Raw genomic sequence first — 17,035 nt, 5'->3', positions numbered from 1 at the left:
TCCGAAAACAAAGAAAGTAGGTTACAGTACGCTTGTTCGCCCACTGCTGGAATACTGCTCACCGATGTGGGATCCATACCAGATAGGGTTGATAGAAGAGAGAGAGAGAAGATCCGACAGAGAGCAGCACACTTCGTTACAGGATCATTCAGTAATCGCGAAAGTGTTACGGAGATGATAGATACACTCCATTGGAAGACTCTGCAAGCGAGACGCTCAGTAGCTCGGTACGGGCTTTTTCTGAAGTTTCGAGAACATACATTCACCGAGGAGTCAAGCAGTATATTGCTCCCTCCTATGTGTATCTCGCGAAGAGACCATGAGGATAAAATCAGAGAGATTAGAGCCCACACAGAGGCATATCGACAATCCTTTCCACGAACAATACGAGACTGGAATAGAAGGGAGAGTCGATAGAGGTACTCAAGGTACCCTCCGTCAGGTGGCTTGCGGGGTATGGAGGTAGATGTAGATGTAGATGTAACAGTGAAGATTGTTTCTAAGCAGAAACGTTTTCCAAAATTTTATTGAAAATAAAGGCTATTGTGACTTTCCTTCATAGCTCTAAACTAGCCAGTGACAAACTGTGCAACGTTCAAAAAAGAGCAAACAAAAAAGAAGTGAGACTGATGCAAGAGGTGCTGATTCGATGGAACAGCTCATGCCACATGCTCGAAAGAATTTTGGAAGTACGAAGTGAGCTTGGCATTGTGAACAATGAAAGTTCAAAAGCACTGCCCTCACAGCAGAAAATTACCTAGCTGTACAAAATATAATAGATCTTTTTGAACCTTTTGAAATAGTAGCAACAACAATCTCGGGGGAGTCATACATCACTGCTTCTTTAATTTTACCTCTTATATGAGGTGTCGCTGCAAAATTTTCGGACTTGTAAAGCAACTTGACAAGTAATGAAGGACAAAGTGTTCTGGATTCCTTGATTAGTCAGTGAAAGAGTGAAATCATTTAACACATTGACTGTTAATATGCTGGTGACGTTATTAGACCGTAGGCTTAAAAACTTGTTTCAGGACATTTCAAGAGGCAGAGAACGCTGCACAAGTACTTCAGAACGAGTATGCTATCATTGCATCAACTACAAGAATAGTACCTGTAACAGAAGCATCCATGTGCTGTGTTAATATGTCCACTGATACGTCTAACAGTTTGAAAGTGGATGATCTACTTTTTTTTCCAATTAGCAACAGTGTAACGTCGATGTCACCACACTAGTCAGTGCTTTGATAATTGAACTAAATCAATATTCTGAAAAACGTGTTAGACAAGCGTGCCTGTGTGTTGATGACAAAGCTATCTGAAAAATGTTCTGTGGACATATGTTTCCCAAACTATTCTCTTCAGTGCAGTCTACATGTTGCCAAATTAAAACAGAATATTTGCAGTTCATAAAAGAGCAGTGAGGCAATTGTAAAGAATATGGCACAGATGGTCATGTACGGAAGGCTTTGTGCAGCATAATACACTGCCAGAAAAAAAAATTCGACACTCTCAAGAACTGTGTTCAGACACACAGCGTATAAGATGTGCATTCTGAGCGGCTGTAGTGTTAGAGATTCTTGATGCTCGGTAGGGCTATTTGAGGACCCTGGGTTCTGACTAAGCATGCAATAACTGTGTCGAGTTTAGAGGTGAAAAGTGTTTGAAACATTCATTCTGGCATACAACCATACCTCACCAAAGAGGGCATACTCTTGCTGAACAGCTACAGCCAGCAGGAAGATGGATGGACAGATTGCTACACATGTTGGGCACAATGTATTGGTAATGCGTCGCTGCTTTCATCAGTGGGCTGTGGATCATTTCCATGTCTGTAGGCCATGTTCTGGACTTTCACTTAGTACAGATGAATGTCAATGTCGACCCATTGAGTGAAGAGTGGTGGCCGGCCGAACATCATGAAGGATCGAAATCAGGGCTCATGTTGCATCTGCTGTGTCGTCAGGGATAATTGGGAACCATCAGCTTGCAGCAGGATTAAGATCACATGCATCTTTGGCCAGGATACCACAGCCTCCATGACACCACTAACCATGGCTACCAGCACTCTGGTGTCGTTAAAGTGTTGACTGTAGAGTGGAATGGAGCTGTTGTCTTCAGTGATTAGCGAGTAGGTTCTGTCTATATGCAAGCCATGGACATACTTCTGCTGTACACCTGATGAACTGCCTATTCTAGAGTGCATTCACCTATGACACGTACGTCTCATTCCAGAGTTGATGGTAGTGGTGGGAGAGAGGCAATCACTTAAGTTAGTGGTCATACCTGGTGTTTCTGCAAGAGAAAGTAACCAGTGCCCAATACATTACACAGGCATAGACCATTTCTTCGACAGGAAGGTGATGTGCCTTTTTAGCAGGATAATGTATGAGTGCTTTGGTGCAATGTGCTCTTCGTCATGTGCATCAACTGCCCTCATCTCTAGTAAATTGCAATAACTTACTCATTCTCCAGAGCCTGGAATAACCATTGCCAGATTACAACAAAAGGTAAAAGATGCTCAGGACAGTTTATCACAGAACATCACTTGGCACCTTTATGATGGTTTGGACTCAAAAGTACACGTCTGTGCAATCACCAGGTAGGGGTACAGTACACCATTTGGTCAAAAGTATCTGGGCACCCCAAAAAACACGATTTTCATATTAGGTGCATTGTGCTGCCACCATATCAGCGACCTCAGTAGTCATCAGACATCAAGAGAGAGCAGAATGGGGCTCTCTGTAGAACTCACGGACTTCGAACGTGGTCAGGCGATTGGGTGTCACCAGTGTCATACGTCCGTACGCGAGATTTCCACACTCCGAAGCATCCCTAGATCCTTTGTTTCCAATGTGATAGTGAAATGGAAACGTGAAGGGACACATAGAGCACAAAAGCGTACAGGCAGACCACGTCTGTTGACTGACAGAGACTGCCGACAGTTGAAGAGGGTCGTGATGTGTTATAGGCAGACACCTATACAGACCATCACACAGGAATCCCAAACTGCATCAGGATCCACTGCTAGTACTATGACAGTTAAGTAGGAGGTGAGAAAACTTGGATTTCATGGCCTAGCGGCTGCTCATAAGCCACACATCAAATGGGCAAATGCCAAATGACACGTTGCTTGGTGTAAGGAGCATAAACATTGGACGACTGAACAGTGAAAAAATGTTGAGTGGAGTGACAAATCACGGTACACAATGGGGCGATCGGATGGCAGGGTGTGGGTATGGCGAATGCCCAGTGAACATTATCTGCCAGCGTGTGTAGTGCCAACAGTAAATTTTGGAGGCGGTGGTGTAGTGGTGTGGTCATGTTTTTCAAAGAGGGGGCTTGCACTCCTTGTTATATTGCGTGGCACTATCACAGCACTGGCCTATACTGATGTTTTAAGCACCTTCTTGCTTCCCACTGTTGAAGATCAATTCTGGGATGGCAATTGCATCTTTCAACACAATAAAGCAACTGTTCATAAGCACGACCTGTGACGGAGTGCTTACATGACAATAACAGCCCTGTAATGGACTGGCCTGCATAGAGTCCTGACGTGAATCCTATAGACGCTTTTGGGATGTGTTGGAACGCCGGCTTTGTGCCAGATCTCATCCACCAACTTCTATACCTCCCATCAGTGGAGCAGTCCATGAAGAATAGGCTGCCGTTCCCCAAGAAACCTTCCAACACCTGACTGAACGTATGACTGCGAGATTAGAAGCTCTCATCAAGGCTAAGAGTGGGCCAACACCATACTGAATTCCAGCATTGCCGATGCAGGGCGCCAGGTGTCCGGATACTTTTGATCACATAGTGTATGTATTGATGCGACTGTTTGGGCACATTTTACTGTGCTATATGTGTTTTATTTGGTCAGAAGTTATTGTCATATACTGCTACAGTGATGAATTATCTATCATCTCACTTATCATTAAAAAGACCTTGTCACTGAGTGTGCCGCAGTCTTGTTCCAGCACCGAATTTTGACAACACACACACTATGTGTTGCTGGCATAAGCTGTCACCAGCACACCGATCGGCAAAGAGTTTGCAAGAAGATCGATAATAGGCGATGAATCAAGCGCACTTATCAGAAGAGAGGGGAAAAACAGACTCGCAAGCAATGCGCCGCCAAAGTCCTCTCGGCCTTCAGTATTTAGATCGCCGCCGCGCCCAGTCAGTCACAGACGGTCAACCAAGTCGGTCAGTCATAGTCAGCTCAGTTACTAGCTCAGTCACTATCCTGGTTCGCGTCTGCCATTTTACATTACCATTTATAGTGGGACTTGTACTTCACCAACAGTGAGGCTAATGTGGATTATAACTGAAGAGCTTGTACCACAACAACTTGGTTAAAGAGCTCCTTCTTCTTATGAATAAAGAACCTTGTTAAAATATGTGTGCAGTTGTGTTATAGAAAGAGGACAGCAGCTACCAAGCAACATCCTCTCCTTGCTTCCCATGGTACAAGACCCTACAGTAGCAAATATTACACCTAAATATGTATTCATGTAAAACGCGTCTAAACATAAATATACGTAGATACCGCAAGAAAAAGACTTTCTAACTTCTAAGACAAATAAGTATATATTTGTTGTGGATTAAAGACACACCAACAAATTTGTTTTCCAGCCAAAAATCTGGATTTTCTCTGCCCTCGTTATACGTTAGGGGAACAATCACTTCACTTAGTGTGATCAGATGACAGGAGACGTAGATATCGGCTGGAAATACGTACAACTGTAAGCAGTAATTCATTAATGTAAAAATTGTGTTGCATACTATTTTCTGATCAACCAGTATCGTGTATAAAAGCAAAACTGTGCAGTTCCAGAATAAATCCACTGAAGATTCCTTAAAAGGCGAAACTGTAGTGGAGTATAGGCAAATAAAGACTGCAGCAAGAAAAATACGTTTCCATTTATAAATTGGATATCGCAGTACTATGGCTCCTAATAAAAAAATTATTACACTAGACAGATGAATGTGAAACCAACGATGAGTGTACCTGGTGAAGCAGTCAAAATACTCTTTAATAAGCAACTGAAATCAGTTATGAAAAAAATGTGAAATGTCTATAACATGTGGAAGTAGCTAAAATGGAACTAAATCTTCGAGGCTATATTGTAACTGAAAGTATATAATAACCTGTTATGTGCCTGATAAGTGTAGTTCTGTTTTCTATGATTCTATATATATATATATATATATATATATATATATATATATATATATATAAAGTCGTGATTTAATATTGCAGGGTAAATGCTGTCAGGAGACATGTATTTAAATTTGTATGATGCATCCAATACCCTCACTGGTAAACTGTTTGAATTGTGTGGACAATATATTTCGTGTGTGACGGTGCAAAGTGCACTGTGTAAAATAGACCTCTTTGACATTGTCTAACACTCTTTGTGTGCGCTAATTATTCTGTTGTGTTCGCTGTTAATTTTGTTTGTTCTTGAATGTGCAAATATAGTTATTAGTAAAATGTCCTTTTTTTCTCCTTAATACTTATTGAGCTGCGCAAATTCCAATAGGTTATGGGCCCAGTGTGCATTTGGAATAAGTATATCAATAAAATGGTAGGGAGAAAGTATTGGAAAAGTTCCAATTTACGTGAAGTGCGAGTTATCCTTACAAGACGATCGCAGTTTTTTCCGCATTATTTTTCGGTGTTCTTTACGGCAATAAAAAGCAAGTTACCGTTAAGAATAAGTGCGGCACAAATTCCACAGATTGAAAGACTTATAGGTTGCGAAAACTATGCAACCTGGGAGTTCGCAGTAGAAGTGTATTTACGTTTAGACGACCTATGGGACGTGGTAGATGGGACAATGAAATTCACAGATCAGAATTGTTCAAGTAAGGATAGGAAAGCAAAATCAAAATTGATATTACTGATTGATTCGGTGAATTATGTTCACGTTGAAAAAGCTGCTACAACGAAAGAAGTCTGGGACAATTTACGAAGTGCATTCGAGGATGGTGGTCTTACGAGAAAAGTAGGATTATTACGCGAGTTAATTACCACTCGTCTGGACAAATGTAAGAGTGTAGACGAATACGTTAACAAAATAACAACCACGTCGAACCGACTGAGAAACATCAGATTCGAGATCGCTGACGAATGGATAGGAACATTGCTGTTGGCAGTACTGCCCAAAAGGTATGCACCTATGATTATGGGACTTGAAAGCTCGGGTATACAAATCAGAGGCGACAGTGTTAAGGTGAAAATCCTGCAGGACGTAAAGAGTGCTCCAAGCTGTTGTACATTGGAGAAGGAAGGTGCATCTGCTCTCTACTCAAAAAACAAAAAGAAGAAATTGGTGAGGTGCTATAAATGTCAGAAGATGGGACATATTGCGTCTCAGTGCAAAGAAAAAGTAAGTCCAAGATCAGACACTCAGCAAAAGAGGTATGTTACTGATAGCCCAGAGAGAAGGTCCAATAACAAAGGTAAGGCACTCTCCTGTTTTTATTCTTTTGGTGTACCTGGCTGGGAAACTAGATCTACATGTAAGTGTAAATGGTGAATCAGATATGGTTACAGCACACAATGTTCATTACGTGAAAAATGTGGCAACTAACCTGCTGTCTGTAGGGGAAATTGTCAAGAAAGGAAATACAGTCACTTTTGACATGCAGGGTGCAAGAGTAATCAGTGAAAGTGGTGAAGTTATAGCTACAGCAAGTAACGAAAGGGGTATTTTTAAGTTGGATACCATTGACAGTAAACATAAAAATGTTAGTGATTCAGTATATTCAGCAGAAGGTTTTTTATGGCACCCGAGGCTTGGACATCTAAATAGAAAGAGTATGTGTATAATAAAGAATATGGTAAAGGGAATACAGAATTTTAGTGTGTCCAAGGATCCTTGTGAGGCATGTATAAAGGGAAAACAAGCAAGGTTACCCTTCAAGACTAGTAAGAGTAAATCCACAGAAGTCTTACAGTTAATCCACACAGATGTATGTGGCCCGATGGAGTGTGAATCCATAGGTGGGAGTAATTATTTTCTTACGTTTATTGATGATTACTCACGATATACTCATGTTTATTTTCTTAGTTCTAAAGACCAAGTGAGAGATATCTTTGAGGAATATTGCAATATGGTTGAAAGGTGGATGGAAAAGAAGATCAAGATCATCAGGTCTGATAATGGGAGAGAATATATTAACCAGAAATTGATGAAACTTCTGGCAGAAAAGGGAATCAGGCATCAAACTACCATAAGGTACAGTCCATCTCAAAATGGGGTTGCTGAGAGGGCTAATAGGACCATTGTTGAGAAAGCAAGGAGCATGATGACTGACGCTGAATTATCCAAAGATTTTTGGGCAGAGGCAGTGTCAACAGCTGTATATTTGAACAATAGATCACCTACAAAAGCATTAAAGAATAGAACCCCTAATGAGATATGGATAGGAAAGAAACCTGATCCAAGCAATATAAGGGTTTTTGGGTGTGTTGCAATGGCACATATTCCAAAACAGCTAAGAGGAAAATGAGATCCGAAAACTAAAAAGTATATTTTTGTAGGCTATTGTGAAAATTCAAAGAGCTACCGATTAATGGATCCATTGACTAAAAAGATTGTCACAAGTAGAGATGTAATATTCTTTGAAAATAGAAAGGACTCAAAAGAGAGCAAAACCACTAAGTCAACTGCACCTAGTTCAGAAGGTGAAACCTTGTGTGAGGAAATAGAAAGTGAAGAAGAGGAAGACGACAGCCAAGGACAAATGGATACAATTTATGATGACAACGAGTTAGAGGATGAAAAAAATGAAGAAAACAATGTAAGGCGTTCTTCTCGTGTACCAAAACCGAAGGAATATCCATATTTTGAGATGTATACAGCACAGTCTTTTAATGATGAGCCAAGAACAGCAGAAGAAGCAATGAGTGGCCCAAACTCTCAAGAATGGAAAGAAGCGATGAAGAGAGAATTAGAATCTTTATATCAGAACGAAACCTTTGAATGGGTAGATACGCCAGGAGATAAGAAACCACTACAGGCAAGATGGGTATTCAATTTGAAGAACCCTGAAAGCTCATCACCAAAATACAAAGCAAGACTTGTGGTAAAAGGATATTCACAAAAAAAAGGGTAGATTACGAAGAAACTTTTTCACCTGTAGTCAAGTATGCATTATTGAGATATCTTTTAGCCTTGGCAGTAAAACGAAATTTAATAATTCGTCATATGGATGTTAAAACGGCATATTTAAATGGGAAATTGGAGGAGGAGATATATGTCATTCCTGTGTGGAGTTTGCTGGTCTCCCATCGGGCGCCTCCCCAGGTGGCGGATAGGGGAATGCTCACCAGATATGGTGGGTACCGAGGAAATAAAATACCCGGGGTGGACCAAAACTAGCAACTGCTGCCTTGTAGTATGATATTGGCTTATCAAAGGCTAAAGGAAGAAAACCTTGAGTAAAAATTACCTGGTCCTCCAGGTTGGGGGTTGTGCAGTAGGCCAGCTCCTCACTTACATAAAAACATAAAAATGCTAAAAAACCTAATAATATGCCTCGGAAAAATTGGAACTTTGGACGACAAACTGGCAATGAGAAACGGAAAATTATGTTTGGATGCTGGAATGTGCAAGGTATTTCCACTAAAATACATTTACTCCCCGCAGAACTTGACATGTTCAACATGGATGTTGTCGTACTCTCTGAAACAAAGAAGAAAGGCCAAGGAGAAGAAGAACTGGATAATTATGTACATATCTGGAGTGGGGTATCAAAAGCAGTAAGAGCCAAAGCAGGAGTCTCCATTATGATAAAAAAATCATGGAAAGAAAGAATCACAAATTGGACATTCATCAATCAACGTATAATAACTGTTGAAATGACATTATTTGCTAGGGAAGTTGTGATTATTGGCGTGTATGCACCCACGAACGACACAAAAGATAAGGAGAAAGATACATTTTGGGACACCCTCAGGAAGACTATTGAAAAAATCCCAAGAAGAAAGGAACTGATTATCATGGGAGATCTGAATGGAAGGGTAGGAATTAGAGAATCTTGTAGAGGACGAATATAATGACAATGGAGAACGATTGATTGCAATTTGTGAACAATTTGATCTAAAAATTACCAAGACATTTTTCAAACATAAGGACATTCATAAATATACTTGGCAACAGAACACCAAAGAACTTCGTTCTATAATAGACTATATTATCATTAGGCAAATAAGTAGTTTCAAGGCAGTAGACGTCAGATCTTATAGAGGAGCCCAGTGTGGATCAGACCACTATCTAGTTAAAATGAAGTCTTTCTGGCCATGGAAGAATGCAAGGAGTGATACAAGTAACATAAATAAAATGAACCAGACTGAGAAAGATGAAAATTTACCTTTTAATATTGACAGCCTACAAGACGAAAGTATCAGAACACTCTTTGCGGCCAGGATGGAAAGGAAACTGGTTGAATCATTTGAAGGAAGTACAGAGGAAATATATGACTATATAAAAGCTAATGTGAAAATCATAGCAACAGAGGTGTTGGGTAAAAAAGATAGCAACCACAACCGTGCAGCAGAGTGGTGGTCAGAGGAACTAGAGGTCCTCATTAGAGAAAAACGAAATGCATTCCTTCAGTGGTTGAATGATAAATCAGAAGAAACAAGGTCAATATGCAAGGAAAAGAAGAATGAAGCGACAAAAAAAATAAGGATGGCAAAAAATGAAGCATGGGAAAGAACATGTGCCAAGGTGAATAGCAAATTAGGATTTGGGAGAGCAAAAGAAGCATGGTCAGTATTGAAAGGGCTTCGACAGGATACAAAAAGCAAAACTAATCTCCAACTGATAACACAAAAGGAATGGGAAGAGTATTTCCAAAAATTATTAAATGAGGACAGAGAAGACGGAACAGGGGAAGATAAAGGACATGAAGACGATGAGATCCATATTTTAGAAAGTGAAGTACTTCAGGCGTTGAGAACAGGAAAGAATGGTAAATCACCGGGACCAGGCAATATCAATCTGGAGTGTCTGAAATATGGTGGTGACAAAATTGTGAAACTGATAACACAGCTCTTCAACAAAATGATACATGGAGATTCAATACCCAACGAAATGAAGCTAGGTTACATTAATACAATATTTAAGAAAGGGGATCGCAAAATTTGTTCAAACTATCGAGGAATTTGTGTTACAAACACATTAATGAGAATTTTTGCGAAAGTAATTAAAAACAAACTGGAAAAAAATTTTAGAACCCAAGAAGAACAATGTGGATTCACGGCTGGGAGATCATGTGTAGACCATATTTTCACATTACGACAGATTTTGGAAAAACATAGGGAAAAATCAAAAAGTATAGGATTAATTTTCATAGATCTAGAAAAAGCGTATGATACTGTTCCAAGAAAATTACTTTGGAGAGCACTACATATGGCAAACATAAACCCTTCCTTGATTAAAATAATACGACAGATGTATAAAGATAACATTTGCCAAGTGAAAGTTGGTAATAAACTTTAACAGAAATTTAGAACAAGCAAAGGCCTTTTACAGGGCTGTCCCATGTCACCATCATTATTTAAAATCTATATAGATATTAGCCTTAGAACATGGTCTCGTAAATGTAATAGTATGGGATTAGAAATAAGAGATGGAGTTTACCTACATCATTTATTATTTGCTGATGATCAAGTAGTCGTAGCACAAGATGGGGAGGATGCTAACTATATGTGCAATCAACTAGCAGTAGCATACAAAACTTGGGGTTTGAAGATTAATTACCAAAAAACAGAATACTTGACTAATGATTCAGATGAGCTTTACATTGAAGGAAAGAAAATCAAAAAGATAAACACTTTCTGTTATTTGGGATCCATTTTAGAAATCGAGGGAAAATCAGACTCAGAAATCAATAAAAGAATTAGTAGCGGACAGAGGGTCATTGGGGTGCTTAACTCAGTCTTATGGAGCAGGAATGTAATGAGCAGAACTAAAAAATTAATATACAAACCCATATTAGAGAGTGTGGTTCTGTATGGAATGGAGACCTGGACAATTAACATGAAGCACATTAAAAAATTACAAGCTCTAGAGATGGACTTTTGGAGAAGATCGGCAAGAATCTTCAGGAAAGAAAAGATAAGGAACACCGAAGTAATAAGGAGAATGGAAATAAAAGAAAGAATATATGACGTAATGGATAGGAAGAAATTACAGTGGTACGGGCATGTACGACGAATGGAGGAAGCCAGAATACCAAAATTGATACTGGAGTGGGAACCGGAGGGGAGAAGAAGAAGAGGACGACCTATGACCACCTGGCTCCAAAATGTACAGCACACAATGAGGAGAATGGGCGCAGAGGAAGAGGACACGCAAGATCGAAACACCTGGAGAAATATTTTGAGAGTATAGTTTAAGAACGTTTATTGTTTGCATTGTCATTTCCAGGTAAATTATTATGTTGGAGATAAGCCTCTGTAATGAGTAAAAGCTCAAAAAAATAATAAATAATAGATATATGTCATTCCACCAAGGGAAGCCATAAAAACCAGATCAGAAAGTAAAAAGATTTGGCGTTTGAGAAAAAGTATTTATGGACTTAAACAAAGTGGACGTTGCTGTAATCGATGTCTACATGAAACTCTAATAAATATGAATATGAAGCAATCCAAGGCAGATTCCAGCATTTACTATAAAGGGATAAAAGAAGAAATAATAATAATGGCGATATGGGTGGACGATTTCTTTATCCTGACTGAAAGTGAAGGCCAAATGAGAATTTTCAAGGAACAGCTGCAAACCAAGTTTAAGGTGCATGATTTGGGAGAAGTCAAACGTTATTTAGGTATGCAGATTACTAAGGATGAAGAAAGACAAGAATTGAGCATAAGTCAATCATCATACATGGAAAAAATATTAAAGAAATTTGGCATGAGTGATTGCAAACCCATAACTACTCCAATGGAAGTAGGAATGAAGTTAAGTGTAAATGAGACTGATGTGGAATGTGACAAGAATGTTCCTTATTTAGAAGCAGTAGGGAGTCTGTTATATTTGTCTCAAACGTCACGACCCGACATTGCTTTTGCCACCAGTGCAGTGAGCAGATATTGCAGATACCCAAAGGAAAAGCACTGGAAAGATGTAAAGAGGATATTCCGATACCTAAGAGGAACCTCAAACTATGAGTTAAAATACCATAGAGATGATAATGCAAAGCTAGAGGCATATAGCGATGCGGACTGGGGGAGTGAATTGGGAGACAGATACTCCACCCCTGGCTGCTGTTTTAAATTAATGGGGGGCCTCACATCATGGTCCTGTCACAAGCAAAAAACTGTTGCATTGAGCACCGTAGAGGCCGAGTATATGGCACTATCTTACACCACACAGGAAGCATTATGGCTACGAACATTAATAAGTGAAATAGAACCCAATTTAATTGAGGAACCTACAATCATCTTCTGTGACAATAAGGGAGCCATAAACCTAGCTAAAAATGATGTTACTAGTGCTAGGACAAAGCATATTGATATCGGCACCATTTCATTCGGGACCACATAGAGCGACAGAACATTGCCGTGGACTATCTGTGCACAGAAGACATGTTAGCTGACCTTCTGACCAAACCCTTGGAAAGGGAGACGTTTGAGAAGATTGTGGGACTATTTGGCTTATCTTGTGGAAGCAACACACAAAATATAAGTTCAAGGAGGAGTGTTGGAATTGTGTGAACAATATATTTCGTGTGTGACGGCGCAAAGTGCACTGTGTAAAATAGACCTCTTTGACTTTGTCTAATACTCTTTGTGTGCGCTAATTATTCTGTTGTGTTCGCTGTAAATTTTGTTTGTTTGAATGTGCAAATATAGTTATTAGTAAAGTGTCCTTTTTTTCTCCTTAATACTTATTCAGCTGCGCAAATTTCAATAAAAACTAAGAGTTAAGCCCGGTCCACACGCAACGATCTGTCTGCGCAGACATCGGCGCAGATGTCTGTACATGCAAAAGATCGCTGCAAATGTGGTGTGTTCACACGACACAAACCCCAACCTACTACTCGCCCGCCATCTGTCGGTGTAGAAAAGAAATATCAGTGGCAAGCGACTACGCTCCCCGAAAACGTCAAAATTTAATTCAGATATTTTGAAAAATAGAAATGGAGGAAGTTCTGTTGTGGTCTGTGTTCGCAACTTGTGTTGCAAAAAACATTCAGACCAACCGCAGGAAACAGAGAAAGCGGTCAAAATGGTGCAGACAGTAGCTGCTAAAGCGAAAGCAGTTTTGTCACGTAAATTTACTGCGAGAGTTGCAGGGCGAACCTGTTTTGTTTTACATAACCTCGTGATCCATTTCCTCGCACATTGGCACTCCAATTTCATCTTCAATTGTACTCCTGCTTGGTCTTGGCGTTTCTTGATCACTAAGAAAGCCAAGTAGATCAAAATACCATAACGTTAGCTGGTATACTTGATCTACTCCTACACCAGGTCTTCTAGATTTCTGAACTTTGGATAACTCTTTTCGGTAAACAGTTCGCTGACAGACTAATTTACTTGACTTGCCTTCATGAACTCATCCTTCAGGAAAGCGTAAATAGCTTCACATGTGTTGGGTATTATTTCACTCAATGCTTGTTTCGATATTGCAGATGAAAATTCCAAATCATTGTAGCTCCTTCCTGTTGCTAGGAATCTTCATGTTACTGCCAGGCGTTCATGAGGAGAAATTTCCCTTCTCATACAAGTATTTTTTCTCATAATATGAGGGGTTACATGCTTTAAAAGATAATTATAAGTTTCGACATCCATCCGCAAATAATTTCGCCAGTTCGCAAAGAAATTATTTTTTTATTACCGTTTCTCTGTTTGCCGAGGCGCCAACTGCCCGCAATTTTTCAATTAGAGCATTGTATGCTGCTGTCTTTTTGTCTCGGTCACTATATTCTTTACTTTTAATCTTCCACAAACATGGGTGATTTCTGTATATTTCAATGAATTCACTTACAAACTCTCGAGAACACTGACGAGTATCAGCCATTTTAATGCCCTGTGCACACAAATACAAACACTAGACTGAGCAAACAGCTGTTTCGCGCCAGATTTGCGACGATCTCCTGTCCACACGCTCCAACTTGTCTGCGCAGATGTGATTTGAACCGATAGATTTGAGAGGTTTCGCTCAAACCTCCAACTCCAACTTCCAGGTTTGCACACACCTTAGGTTGGTGCAGATCTTCTGTCCACACGCAACGATCTGTCTGCGCAGATGTGATGTGCGCAGACATTTGCGCAGACAGATCGTTGCGTGTGGACGGGCCTTTAGGCCGCAACAAAGAACCAAAGATGTACCTATAAGTTCGACCATACCGGAAAGAAGTTGAAACAATTCATGGTGCTGCAGGCACTGCTGTCATTTCGTAGTCATCGGTGTTCATTTGTCTTCTGGGACTCGGTTTGAGTAGCCGAAAATTAGTTACTGTTTGCCGTTCATTTGTCTGGTGGTTGAGTTGGTCAGTCATTGAAACAGTTGAGTCCTAATTTTTGTAGTCGTACTACAAAGGATTTTTCTCTGATGCGAGAACTTACTTTAGTATTGTGCATGAAATACATTATAGATTCGTCCGCAGCAAGATTATGGTACATTAACGAGACAGTGTGTTTGCGCTTTGTCGCTCGTAATAGTTACTATAGATGATGTGATGTATGTCAGCTCAAGGAAGTTGTGCGTCCTGATAGTAGGATACGGAAAAGGTAATATTGATGCAATTTTTTTTGTAGGTAACAATAGTAATTTTGTTGGCCTTCCTTGCAAACTTGTAATCGGTATCATTAATTTTACAGCCAAGTGGTTTCGAACAGCATGTGGTCTTCAATTTCGCTTAAGCGGAAATGAGGTTGAATATGTGAACTAGGCGGATTTTCGTAAAGATTAAGAATTCATTTATTCATGTACAGAATGAAGTTAGCTGTAATGCGTTTACAGTAAGGCATTGCTTTCATAAATAGTTTTTGTTTCATAAGACAGACAATAATAGTAAATGTTATGTAATGGACTCCATTGAATTTTTGTAGTTTGTGCAGTGTGTGTACGTGTTATGGGAAATACGGAAGCGTCCGACCCCGCCCGTCTGCTGTGACCCATGACGTCACAAATATGGCGGAAACAAAAACAAACACACACACACTTTCCACAAGCAGCCTAATGACACTAACGGGACAAGCGCGGGAAATGGGGTGTTTTGGGTGGGGGGCAAACTAAATATAAACAAATTTAGACGCCTTGCGTAGCTACAACGTGCAAGTGAAGAGAGCCATGCATGAATACCCACCCACCTCCCCAGGGGTCGTAACCCCTGCAACCCTTAGAAGATAAAGATGCTTCAGTAGCTGATTAGTGTTTTTTGTCTTAAAAAAAAAATCTCACGGGATAGAACGAACAGATCAGACAAGTAAATAAAATAAGATAAAACAGAACTGGAGACAGCCACACTCAAACCAAACTCCGCGCCGTCATGACGTCACACACAACACCCTTACGTCACCGGTCAAAGCCGACGCGTGGGATCGGACGCTTCTGTCGACCCGTGTTATGCGTAAAAATATTCGTTAAGCCATATCCAGTGTTTAATATGGGTTTCCTGAATTTGCAATTTACTCTTTTGTAAATAAAAAAGGTGTTAAATATGGCACGAACAAAAACATTTGGCTAGACTACAGATTAGTCTGTTACTACTAGTACTACTAGTATTATTACTACCACGAATATGTCTGGGTGCGGTGTTGCTGGATTGAGGGGGGGGGGGGGGCAGGATGCGGATGTGGTAGTGTCCCATGTGTGCTAGGTTTTGTTTAAGAATGGTTACTTGTAGTGAGAACTTTGTTGAAATTCGTAGTTATTCAGGTAGTATAAAAATGGTACATATTCTACAGTTAGGCCACAGTCTACTCACATCCCTTTTCGCCTGATATAATCTCACTCTACTACGATTCACAACTCTTGTGGGAACCAAATGTCCCTGCTATGTTTTGCTATTGATATAGTAACATATGAGGTAACAGATTGGAAAGTGCAAATGTAAGTAGGTCCTACTTGAAGTTGAGCAGGAATTGTGATGTAACAAGAATTGAGGACACATATATGTAAAACATTTGGAATTAATCAAAAATGTATTCCCTAATATAGCAGATATTTAGTTAGCAGGATCTGTGTCTCAGAATAAGATTAGTAAATTTCACCCTTTTGTCATTGTTTGATATCCACAGATCAACTGCCATTGCCCCTATTGGTCAATGTAGCTGTTCACTGTAGACCTCGATGTAATGGTGTTGGTAGAAATACTTATTGAAATTGGTTGGTAAATGGCTCATTTGTTGGAGCTGAGACATTGACAGATTGCAGGTGATACCAGCTGCTGGCATTGTGTTGCTGGTATGAGGCTGTCTGCAGTCAGTTTGTTGTTATCTGGGGAAGAGTTATAGTGCGTTTAAAATGAGTTGCGGCTTTTGACAGTTCAGTACAGAGTGAGTGGAGGGAAGCGCATTTGCCAGCATGTGCGGGGCGCATCGGCAGGTGACGACAGTATGTTGTCAGGCCTTCTCAGTGTGGAACCTGGCAGACTCGCTTGACTTGTATGAACAGCAAACCGATGGATCTGCGATTTTTCTAAAATTACTTTAAAGAAACTATTCTGTAACAAAAAACTGATTCTCGCATATCTTGTAGTTTAATTCATCGGCTTCATGGTGAACCCCCTATCATTTTGTTGGTGGCATAATTATTGTGATATACCCATAGTAGGTAAACTCCGGAGAGAAATCCTTAGTTTGCAGCGAAAAATAGGTGCCGCAATGAAATTGTTTTTTGTGTGTGTGTTAGGTTGCGTGTTGCTACGTATTAAATGTTGACAATATATTGAATTATTTCTTAAATTTTGAAGGAAAGCTGTCTGGAAATGCAATATATGTAAAGTACTCAGTCACGAACTCAGGTGTCGGTGGAAAAAAGTAGAATGAAATATTCACAAATTCCTCATATCT

This window comes from Schistocerca piceifrons, chromosome 11, assembly GCF_021461385.2.
Source record: "Schistocerca piceifrons isolate TAMUIC-IGC-003096 chromosome 11, iqSchPice1.1, whole genome shotgun sequence".
Lineage (NCBI taxonomy): Eukaryota > Metazoa > Arthropoda > Insecta > Orthoptera > Acrididae > Schistocerca > Schistocerca piceifrons.
This window is presented reverse-complemented; position numbering follows the sequence as displayed.